Source organism: Zootoca vivipara, chromosome 1, assembly GCF_963506605.1.
Source record: "Zootoca vivipara chromosome 1, rZooViv1.1, whole genome shotgun sequence".
Taxonomy (NCBI): domain Eukaryota; kingdom Metazoa; phylum Chordata; class Lepidosauria; order Squamata; family Lacertidae; genus Zootoca; species Zootoca vivipara.
The window spans coordinates 76,114,076-76,126,453 of NC_083276.1; the positions used below are offsets into that span (position 1 = coordinate 76,114,076).

General features: G+C 45.4%; 1 protein-coding gene across 2 annotated transcripts in view; it reads right to left on the reverse strand.

The window, feature by feature from the left end:
- TSPAN4 (tetraspanin 4) overlaps positions 1-11,697 on the reverse strand; it is a 522,690-nt gene extending 510,993 nt beyond the window's left edge. For both annotated transcript variants that reach the window (XM_035121894.2, XM_035121932.2), the window contains exon 1: positions 11,339-11,697. The gene's annotated coding sequence lies outside the window, so the exon portion shown is untranslated. The remainder of the gene's footprint in view (positions 1-11,338) is intronic.
- Positions 11,698-12,378: the final 681 nt, after the last annotated feature.

The following is a 12,378-nucleotide window of genomic DNA, read 5'->3' on the forward strand; positions in this document are numbered from 1 at the left end:
TAAGAAGCAGCCCAGCCAAGTAGTCTATCCTTCTGCATAAAGTAATAAGAATATATGCAAAAGCAAGCATTTCAAGACAACTCCAACTCCAAATAACTGATCAGAAGTCAATCTATTTCAAGCAAACGTAGCTATTAGTTTTGCAACACAATACACACCACACAGTCTACCTACCCTGTTCCAGCTCAACAGTCTAATCCATAGGAGTATCATCCATTCATAGTTAAAAAAAAATATTCTGACAATCATCGGAGAATGTCAAGTACAGGAAAACATTTTGCAGCCTCCAAAAACAGTCCAAGGTCACAAAGATCAAGGGACTATCACTTCATCAAAGTGCTAAGAAGTCGAGGAAGTGTGAACCCTCTATGGCTCATTATCAATGGTACTATATAACTAGCAGAAGGCAAGCTAAAAGTGAATGAAGGTAAGTTGTGGCTGGCATTGGCAGGGGGACAATCAGCAGATATGGGAATGGTTAATGCCCTATGCTAGTGTTACAAGGGAAACAACATGCATGTGTCAAAGACCCTCAAGTTAAAACAACTTATCAAGGATTTTATGTAACACAGGCTCACTCAGCCCTGCTGTTTCCCTGAACATGCACCAATCACATCTAAGGCAAGTCATCGTTGACCAGCCTTGAGAACTACAGGTTTGCAACAATCCCAGATCTAGGGGGTAAATGGTGGCATATCCCACAGGAAGCAAGTTGGGGGTGGCAAACAACATCATGCCCTGAGCTTGGATGGCATAACATGGGGGAGAGCAAAGAGGAGAAAGAGGTGAGAGAGTGAGAAAGAGGAGATGCTGCCTGGGACAGCTGTTGCTGCTGCCAGGCCAGGAGACACCACAACCCTGAGAAGGAGAAGGCACAGCTTTTCCAGGCATCTCCTGCTGCCACAACGACTGCTCTCTACGGTTCTCACAGCTTTGCAGGTCCCAACCATTCACCACCACCTCCCATCCTCCAGCAACTTCAAGAACACCAATGCACAGCCAAGGAAAGATGAGGAAGAGACAAGAGACATGCCCACCAAGTGTGCCTGGCTAGGAGTGAGGTTCAAGCTGTCTCCCTCTGTCTGGTGCTCCAGAAGGGCAAGATCAGCTTCTCCCTTTCCCTGGCCAGCCCTGGGTCTGTCTGTGAGCAAGCACCTGGGCCCGTCTTCCTCCTGCCACCTAAAAGGCAGGGAAATATGCACACCTGCATCTTGCTCAGCTGGGTGGCATATGGGAAGCGTGCCTCCGAGTACATACAAAGCACGCATGCTGCCAGGTACAATCTGAGCTGGAAAAAAGTTCCTCAGACTCTCATGGCCTTATTCCTTACACAAGAATAGTCATTTGTAGAGAGGTTGCTTTCCTTCTTCCACTGAAAATAACTTACTTGTGAGAATAGCTGCTGGATCCAGTAGTTCTCCCAAGGTAACATCAGGCTATAACAGTACAAGCAATTAATAAAATAACAACCTACATTGCTGCATTATGTTAGGAGTTGTTTGTCTGAATAAACAATACCACCATAGTTTATTTGATAAAATTCATAGGTGATCAAAAACTTAACAAATGTGCCGAATGCCCCTTTAGGACTCTAGAGTTGGAATGTAATACCCACCGGAGTTTGAGAGAAAAATAGATAGGCAGGGCTGGTGTTTGCATCATGCAGTGGCATCTAGCCCATATTGCACCATAGCACAACGCCATCTTTCAAACCAACTTCTCCAAGCTTCCATTCAGTTCAGCTTCAGAGAAGGATGCTAGAAAGAGTTTTTACAGTATGAATCTGAGCAGAGACAGAGCAAGAAAGGGATTGTGGGCTAGCAGAAGGTAAAGCACCTTGGGGTGCTATAGCCTTCTATGAATATCTAATGCAGGATTAGAGGTCATGCCAGGGGTAGGCAACTTAAGGCCCGGGGGCCGGATGCGGCCCAATCACCTTCTCAATCCGACCCATGGATGGTCCGGTAATCAGCATGTTTTTACTTGAGTAGAATCTGTGATTTTATTTAAAATGCATCTCTGGGTTATTTGTGGGGCATAGAAATTCATTCATCCCCCCCCAAAAAAAATATAGTCCAGCCCACCACATGGTCTGAGGGACAGTGGACTGGCCCAGAGCTGAAAAAGGTTGCTGACCCCTGGTTATGCTGTCTGCCGCAGGAGTCTATTTGCATCACCAAGCTCTGGTTATACAAAAGGAAAGTAGACCCTATCACACTGTTCTAAGTCTTCTCACAGCTCAGAAAGTGGGGAGCGAAGCCTTACAGCAAAATGCTCCTTGGGTTTATTTGGAAGTGATCTCACTATGCTCAATGGGACTTATCTCTCAGCAAAAACATTTAGGTCTACAGCTTTAAACAACATCTCCCTTTTTACACCCACTTCAATAAAAAAAAAATCTTTCAAAACAACATAATTTCTTCAAGACGACTGCACTCCTGACAAAGGATTACAGCATGACATTTAGGTTTGTGAAAACTTCAACAACTAAGGAAGGAAAAATAACCCATTGGTTTCCAAAGACCGTACACAGCAGTTCCATCTGTGCTCAATGTCAATTCAATTCCCTCTGTTCACAGCTGTAGAGAATTACTGTCCTTGGGTAAGCAAAGGGGAGTAAATTGTATCTTCATTAGCACTCCAAGTCATAAAAATCATGTTTCAACAGCCGCAAAAACTCACTGCATGGGTTCCACCACAGTTCACGTTGAGGCTGGAGTTTCTGCACATCAGGTCAATAATCCATGTGTTCAAAACCCAGTCACGGAAAATGCATTAATATAAGCTGTGCATTAAGGCACATTTATTTATATACAGAGCAGTAATGACTTGTATCAACTCTCATGTCAGGGGCAGTGGAAATTCCATTTTTAGACAAACTAGCACTTTAATAAAAGTAATACAATACTAACAAACTTAACCCATAAGGATGGCAAAGCAGCACATTCATTTTCTGATGCCGATGGAAATCGCACAATATGAAGAACGGCCTAATTCAATAAAATTAGCAAACAACACTATGGGGAAATATGGTCCCACGGAGTTCCATTTTCAAAGCATGCCTTATTAGCTCTCTGTTGCACATGCAACTTTCCACCAGGACCATAAACTACTCCACTGAACTATTAGAAAATCAAAATGGTATAGGGACATACAAGCAAGAGGAAGATGGCTAAGGAATTTCAACAGGTAGATCTAACCATGCACAGATAAAGTATAAGGAAAGGAAAAGAGAAAAGAGAAAAGGAAAAAAGAGCAGCATCTGCTGAATTCCCTCTTAACACCACCAGTCAAAAGTGCATGACAGGAGTCTTTTGCTCTGATTAGCCCAGTGATGGTTTATTCATCGTTTTCTGGACTGAAGGAAACTCCAATCCTAAAAGCCAGTGTGGTGTTAGCTGTTAGAGCAAGATCTTCAATGTGGAATGTGGTGCACTTCAGATGTTTTGTTGGACTACAGTTCCCACCAGCCCCCAGCCAACACAGCAAATCGTAATGGGTGATGGGAGCTGTATTCTGGGAATTCAAATATAAATTCTGCACCTGTGTTTTATTTCTTTATTTAGTGCCCTTTTTATTTGAGTTGCATCTTGCCCTTCCTCCCCAAGTAATCCATATCTATCTATCTATCTATCATCTATCTGAGTTTTGTGTGTTTTTGCTCATTCAACTATATTCATCCAGTTGATATCTATGCAAATATGCTCTCTACTTCCCTCAGCCAAATGCTGACACCCCACCACAGGATGACCTAGATGACAAGCTATATTGCATCCACATTCTGCAAGGCCTTTGGGCAAGATACTCTTTGTGAGTCTACCTCCTCACTGCCACGGGGCTCTTATCAGTGGGCCCCTTGCCAGGGTGAAGGCTCTCAGCAGATCTCCAACCACGCTAACCCTTGGTGCTGGCCCTAACAAGGGTTCTCCACATCTCTCCTACCAGATCTTTCCAGCCTATAACACATGGCTTTGCAGAACTCTTTGAGATTCAGAAGACTTGTTCCCAGGGCCACAGGAACCTGCAGAACAAGGCACCAGCCCCTTAAAGATGCAAACAGTTCACTGGAGAGGGAGGGTCCAACAGCAAGACTGGTTGAGCCAATCTTCAGAAGGCCTCTGACACAACAACTCCAACTCTACTCTAGGCAGGGCTCTGACCTGGGCTTGCCTGTATGTGGTTCTACCACATCAGTTGGTAAACCAAGAGGTACTACAACTGTTGACTGCTCTCCTATACTGTATCCTGGAGACCAACTGGGGCAGAATATGGCTATGTTACTGTTTTGTTACACTAATGTGGAAACAAGTTCCATTAAATCAATGGAAGTAGCCACCTAAGACTGGAGATGATGCTCTGCATGCTTACATCCAGCCACAACAGTGTATTGGGGCTTTGGAGGCATTGTGGGCCCTCTCTCTACATCTCACAGGAAGTAGGATAGAAAGTTGAGTAGTATGTGCCTAAGTGTTTTGCAGGAGCATGACAAATGTCACCCTTTTGCTATGGTGCACAGCAAGGGGTTTTCTTGGCTTGCTTGTTCCAACTTCTAAAGTAAAAAAGAAAGAAAGATGAGAAATCTTTATTTCCAGACATTTGCCCTAGGTACTGCAAGACCTTTTTATCAATACAATAGCACAACATTAACTAGAGCGACTAGACACAAGGAAATGAATCAAGACCTGGTGGTGCATGCAAGTCTTGAATGTTAATGGGTATGTGTATTACTTACCAACAACATGAATAATGGTTAAGATCTGACCTCAAGGAGGCACTCAGGTTTAATGTGCAGCTAATTTCAGTGCCCATTTTAAAATGTGTTAATTTCACTTGCAAAGCGTGTTTCTTTAGAACAGGCCAGGGCCAGTCAACTTCTGCACTCTTGGGGGCTGCTCGCTCCCAGCAGCGCTCCAGATAATAGAAGCAAATTTTGCAGCACAACCCACCACCTCCTTTCCTATTCAGATGCCAGCTTGTTTTCTTCTGTTTCTTACTGGTCCTTTTCTCTGCTTCTAACAGCAGTCCAATATGCATAAATTTAGCCGGTGAAACTTCTCTGACACAAAGAGAAACAGCTGGCAAAAGCTTCCCTGCCTTCATTTCTGCTCTTAGAAGTCGAGAAGTCAGGCTCTATAACACAGTCAACACAATCTAGCAGTAAGAGTTCCACAGTAATGGGGCATTACACTGAAAATCCAAGGGGGAAGTGCAGAATCTCTCTCGCACTCAACCCCTGAAAACAATCTTCTTTATGAGCAAAACTATTGGCAAGTGTTTTACAGTACTACATCTGCACCAAAACACAATAGGACATTTTGTCAAGGGGAATAAAATTAAGTCGGGGACCAGATGTAGTCCATGGGACTTACTGGCCAACCTTGCTTTAAAAACACTTCATGCAGTGTTTTAAACAGTCGCTTACTTGTCACATTGCTTCAAAGTTGAAAAGCTTTCATCAAATTGAGAATGACAGACCACTTACAATCCATATGGAGATCTTTGGATGTCCACCCGGAAGGAAATCCATGCAAATTTAATCCACTGATAGTTCATCAAGGCTGCAATCCTATTCACACTTATAATATAACACATATAATAAGTGTATAGGATTGCACTCTTAATCCAATACCACACATAATCAAAGTGAATCTGATTCTAATTAATCTGCAATCAAGTAATGCAACATACCAACATAGGAGGAGCTACAGTTAGGTTTTTTTATGCCTTTCTTTAGCCCCTATTCCACTGGTAATTTTAGTGAACTACTGAACATCAGTAGTACCCACACATATTTCTCATTTAACTTCTTTTATTTTCCCCCTGGTTTGTTCCTAATGCACACTTCATGCTGAGATAAGCATTGCAGCTATCCCATGAATAAGGGATTACTGGAGAATCTGCATTTTGAAAGAGACACATTGTGCCTAACTTCTTCTGCTCAGGATGACAAAAACAGCTCTTGGACCCTGGAACTTTACGTGCTATCACTTTAATGCTGGCTCTCCTTCGGTTTCTTGAAATCGCCAATAATAAATGAATCTGATCCAACAGCAAGCCACTGTCCAAGCACAAAGCGATGGTGGAAGATAGCCACAAACATGGGACAACAACACCCTGATCAATGACCACATGGCATTACTGATTCTTAGGGTGAATGCAGCAATGTGCCTATGATCCAATTTGAGAATCACTCCATCTTTATTTCTAATGTGCAACACCAGCTCCAGGAAGTCATATATCACCAAAACAGAGGAAATGCTTTCCCAAAAGAGACCAAATGGCACAATTTGCTTAAAATGTGCAGACTAATGACTATGCATAGATGCAAATTTAGAGGGGGGAAATTACATAGAAACACAACACATCTCACCAGGTGACCTGTGCACCTGCTCAGACTGCTGTCCAGGTGCTAACCACTGCTGGGCAATTTCAATGGCCCCCTTGCTCTCCCTTCTTAAGGTTCTTAATCTTTAAATGGAACTTGGACCAGACAGCCCTTCAAACACGAGAACTGTCTCTTTCTTCATCAATGTCCAACTTAAAATAACAAACTTAGAGATGTAAAGACCCAAAAAGAAAGGAAAATGGGGGGGGGGAGGCGAAACACATTTTTCCTGGTTATTTGCAAGCCTTTCATTTATTTAAAGCATTTCTACCCTGCCCCTTTAGACTTGCCCCCAGAGCTGCTAACAAACAATCTAAAATATATCACTCAGAACGGGAAAGGGATAGAAAGGGAGGTATAAAGCAAGCTCATATACCAGTTCTTAAAGTTACAGTTCTTATGAGGACCAGCTGGGAAAGAAACAGTTCAGGTAGCCTGAAGGAATGGCTGCTGCTAAGTGACAGTTGAAGGAAGGCCAAAGGCAGCTGGTCTCTCAGCAAAAGCTTGGCTTCTCTCCCTCTGATCTACAGCCTCCGCAAACTACATAGATTATGTTTACTTGATTGCCTCCCACTACACACACACAGTCAAAAAATAAATCAAAGGCAGAAGAAATGAGTGAAAGAACTTGAAATGAGTCAGGGCCTTCCTCTATCTATATCACCAATGGATTAAAAGTGACAAGATGAGCAGTTAAGGTAGGAGGTTGGTTATTCACAGGAACTCCAGAATTACCCAAGAGTAAATCGCAGTAACAACAACGAATGATCATGTAGCAAAAAAAAAAAAGGCATCATTCACACTATAAGATACTAGCAGGTTTGGGGGAATCCCAAAGTTGCAGAAATACAAAAAATCCTAAAAGTGTGTGTGGTGGGAGGAGGACATACACAGACATGCACCAGCGTGAACTGAGCGTATTCAGGGGGCAGATAACTTTTGGGGGGGACTGGGGGGGGTTGGAATGGAGTATTCTGGGAAGAATGATTGTCAGATAACTCCATTCCAACCCATCACATTTTCTTTCCCCCAAAAGACACTCTGTGTTCTCTGGCCACTGAGCATGCTCAGTCCACACTAATGCATGTCCTCTCCCTCTCCCCACACCTTTAGGATTTTTTTTTTATTGTACTTCTGCAACTCTTAGGGTTCCTGAAACTGCCAATGTCTTTTGGTGTGGATTATGCCATTTTTGGCTACATAGTTATTAGAAGTGAAAGGAGGAATTTGTATATAAAGGTCTAGCAGTACCCAGCCACGTGTTGCTGTGGCTCATCCCTGTGACTCCCCCCACCCCACCCCACCCCCCAGAACCATGACTTATCCCGATCTCGTCCTCCCCCACCCCCCACCCAGGCGAGCCCGCACCTCCACTCAGCCCAGTCTGTAAACCTGAGCTGAGCAGCTTTGGAGAGGGAAGCTTTTCTAGCTGCAGTACCAGTGGTGTCACCACTAGAGGGCAATGTTTTGCAACCTCTCCTGTTCCTGTTTTTCTGGTTTTTCCAAAAAAATTCCAAAAAAGCATGTTTTTATCTGTGATAGGTGTGACATCTGTACAAGTTTACACAAACATTGCCGTGTTGGACTGCAACGTTGTGTCAAAAATTCAACTCATTCGGTCAAGCGGTTTCGGAGCAAGCTGAGCACACACACAACCTGGCATTTTACATTTTTATTTATATAGATTGTCACAGTCTTACTTGTTTGTTTTCCTCTGTACCAGGGATGGGGCATCTGCGGCCCTCCAGATGTTGCTGGATTATAACTCCCATCATTCCTGATTACCAGTGGCCATGCAGGCTGGGGCTGATGGGAGATGGAATCCCACAACATCTGGAGAGCCACAAGTGCCCCATCCCTGACCTATACCCAAATCTGCCAGCTGAGGATAACTTGTTATGCATCAAACTTGTCCACGAAAGCTTATGTCACCCATAATAAATTTATTGAGTCTTTTAGAGTGGCACAAGACTTGTTTTTGCTGTGACAGACAAGCTGTAAGAAAATAAGAACAATGCCGGTGAAACAGAGCAAAGGCCTGTCCAGCATCCTGTTTTCTACAGAGGCCAAACAGAGGTCCCAGGAAATTATGTCCACATTAATGAGAAAGGGCACATAGTCAGCACATTCTGTGATTCCCCAAGCATCACCAGTATATATTCATGTCCACTGTATAGCAGGCTGGGCTCGTCTGGGCAAGCAATAGGATACAAAGTCTACAGATCTTGCCCCCCCCCCAGCTGTAAAAGTTATAGCTTAAGGCTTAAGCAAGCTAGCCTAAGGTGAAAGACCTTGACTCTTGCCCCTCACCCCATCCAATACATTCCCATAAGCCACCATGGTGTCTTCCTGGTGGTAGTGCAGGAGTAGCAAACCTGTGGCCTTCCAGATGTTGCTGAACTACAACTTCCATCATCCCCAAATAGTGGCCATGCTAGCTAGGGTTGAGAGGAGTTGGCGTCCAGTAATGACTGGAGAGCAACAGATTAGCTACTGCTGCTATAAGGAATGGTTCCCTCAGGGCCGGCCCAGACCAGGAGGCAAGGTGGGACAACTGCCTCAGGCGGCAGAATCCTCCTGGACAGCAGAACCCGGTGTTGATCTTCCTTTCCCCACCTTGCTCCTGATGTAGATCTTTCCTCACCCCTTCTTCCCTGGCAGGGAGGAAGGCGCCAATTTAGGGTCTGCCTCAGATGCCAGAATGTATTGTTTTCCCTTGGTCTACCTCTCCCAGTAAGACTTAATCTTCCCAGGACGCACTTCCATTTTCCCACCAAAAACCTCAACCACCACCTTCCCTTTCCTCTCAGGAAATGGCACACCTCTCAAAGAAAGTCTGTAGTAAGAAAGCGATAGAACCCAATCTTCAAAGTGTTTGCTCAAAAGTAAGCTGCAGGGAATTCAAGGAAACTTACTCTGAAATAAACATCTACATGACCCACAGCCTTGGATAAATATTTGCAGAATGAGCACCAATAATAACAATCCCACTCGGTTCAAATGCCAAGCATACTCAGAGACACAACTGGGAGAGATCAAGAAATCTGATAGCTTCCCTCTTGGTCTTTTGCCTGAAGACATAGCAAATAGCTTGTGGACAGTGGAAGGACACAGAGCCTTACAGTTTGCAAACTCTGGTATCCTATTCATTTGCTCTTCCGCCTCAAACTCCCCACCCCCATGATTTATAACTCTTTCCCCAAATAAAATGTTGCCATTGGATACAATCCTGCAAACACCACATGCTAATCCTCCTGAAGCGGGAACAGTTTGTTCTTAAATACAGTTGTGAATAAATCTCACCCTTTTAAAGGAGACTCTCAAATATAATTCGGCACCGGTGGCAGGAGAGAAGCCAAGTTACTCTAGAAAAATCAAACAGACCACACCCATTCACCTCAGCCAAACAGAGGACTGCATAAAAAGTTGTACTAGGGCCACACTTCTCAAACTATACTGTAGAGAAGCCCCATTATTAACTCCAACTGCATTCACATTTATTTCTCCTTCACAGGGAGAAATTCCGCTGTAAAATATGCATGAAATGTTGTCGTCGTCGTCCCGAAAAATATGCGCTATGGCAAATAGTCCTCCTTTCACGAGGTTTTGCAAGGAGACCTCAGCTCACCTCTCCACTCACCCATCAAGGGGCGACCTTGAGTCAGTCAACATCTACCAGCCCAAAATCTCCCTCGCGGGACTGTTGTGAAAATAAGAGCGACATACGCCACCCCACCCTGAGCTCCTTGAAGAAGGGTAGCACACAAAATACAAAGAAAAATAGGAAATAGTAACCTGCAATTGTCTACTCCGGAGGATGAGGAGTAATTCCATGGGGATTCCATGGGGATTCCATGGGGTTCACCCGCCAATAAGTGTGCATGGGACTGAAGGCGTACCAGGATGCGGATCTACCGACCACAGTATAACACTACCTAGAAATGCCGGAGGGGGGGGGCGAAGGGGGGGAATGATGGCATGCAACCTAAACGTTGATACGGTTTGGTCAGGCTGCAAAACCTACGCACTTTCAAAGGGAAGTAAACGTGCACTGGATCGGGCTAACGATGTGCGAAGAACTGGGGCACCAGACACACAGAGGTTTGTTTTCCTGCGGGGGAAAAAACCAGGACTGTTGTAGGTCCCGCCTCCCAAAGGTTTGGAGAGCAGCTACTCCCCAAGTATTATTATTATTATATATATATGTATATATGGCAAGTTTTCGCGTGACACCAGCGACCCACGGATCCATCAAGTTAACACCCGAGGAAGATGCTCTCCTTGCTTTGGGGGGGGGGGGCGCTTTTCGTTTCCGAAGGAGAGCGAGCGCCGGGGCAGCAGCATTAGGGAAAGTCTGGCTGGATTGAATGTCCAAGTCAGAGCGGTTGTTGTTATTTCTCCTAGGCTCTCCAAAATGAAGGGATTTTTAAAAATATAAACGAAAACTCCTTTCTGGCAGCGCGTTTCCATTTAAAGTTCTCTCTCGTGCTTTCAGTAGAGACATCACCAAGATTGCGATCACCATTTGGGAACAGCCATCCAGGCATTTTCTCCCAAGCGCACACTGCAAATCTCCACTAACTTGAGAGTGGGTTTTGGCAGCGCAAAAGAGAGAGAAAGAAATCGCCACAAGTAGCATAACATCACCAGAGCAGCTGTGTTCCTCTGCAAGGTAGCAGCAGCCTGGTTTAGATTTGGAGCGGAGGAAAACACCGTTTTCCTTTACCCACCTTATCTTTTCCCGTTTTATAGCTCCCATCAGCAAGGAAAAACTTGACGGGGCTGAACTACTGCAACACCACCAGTTGCACTTTTCCAGCCAACAGCACAACTCAATGTACGGAAGACAGAAAAATCAGCCTTCTTTTTCTAAAACTCTCGCTTGGGGGGGGGACCTCTAGCAACAAGTGCCTGCAGAACAGCGCGAAAAGAAACACGAATGCAAAGGAGTACCTGACGCTCCGCCGCCGCTTGCTCCAATGAAGCTGCGAGCTCAAGCTGCTCCCGCTGCCCAGGCTCAGCGCTCTGCAATCCGAACGCCCCAGCTGCCACTCAGCGCGCACGAGAAACGCGAAAGCCCTCGCCGAGCGCAACTTTCTTGAGCCAACCGCGACGCCGTACCTCTCGGACCGTACCACTCCGCACCCTCGGAGAGGGATCGGGTTAAAAATAGAGCGAAAAAGAAGAGGGCGCTGTCCCCAACTCTCCACGGGGCGTGCTGATCTGCGCAGAAATCTCCCGCGGTTGTCTCTTAACGTGCTCACTGTAGAGTACTGCTGCGGAAGTCTGAAAACAGTTTTCTCTCCCCCCTATTGCGTGGATTAGTAGCGCCCGGCGAGGGGGGCGTGGCGATTTGCAAAGCTTGTAACGGCGGCAACGGTGCGCGTGGGATGCGGCGAGTGTCCGTTAGGGAGGTCAGTTGGTCCGCCGAGTCTCCGGCTTTAGTTCGGGTTTCCTTTTGTCGCCTTTTCCCTGTCCTTCCCCCTCTTCAAAAACGCCCGTAGTAAGAGAAGGAAAGGTATCTCGTAGCAGTCGCGACTTTCCTGCGCTTTCGCCGCCGCCGCAGTGCTACTGTTATCATAACGGTAATGCTAATAAATAATGATGCGTTACCTTTTCATTCTGAAGGAGAAAAGGGTGAGAAGCGGAATTAAATCGTTTCCGAAAGCTCAGGCCGGTTTCTGTGAACGCGGGCGGTTTCTCCTCTGCCCCTCCCTATAGTTTATGTAGCACAATATTTACATCTTGCTCGGGGCCACCGATCCCGGCCAGGCACTCTGATGTGGGCAAGGACGGAAGCCACCCGCCCCTCTTTATATAGCTTTAAAGTATTGCCAAACCTGGGGCGGCCGAGGGTTTGGCCATGTTTGCTTGGGAGAGTTAAGGAGAACAAGATGATGACGAGTTGATTTCAAGCAAGAGCCTCGTGGTGTCTTGAACACTTACACATTTATTGTGATAAATGTTCGCCGTTTGGAGCCACCATTCATTCT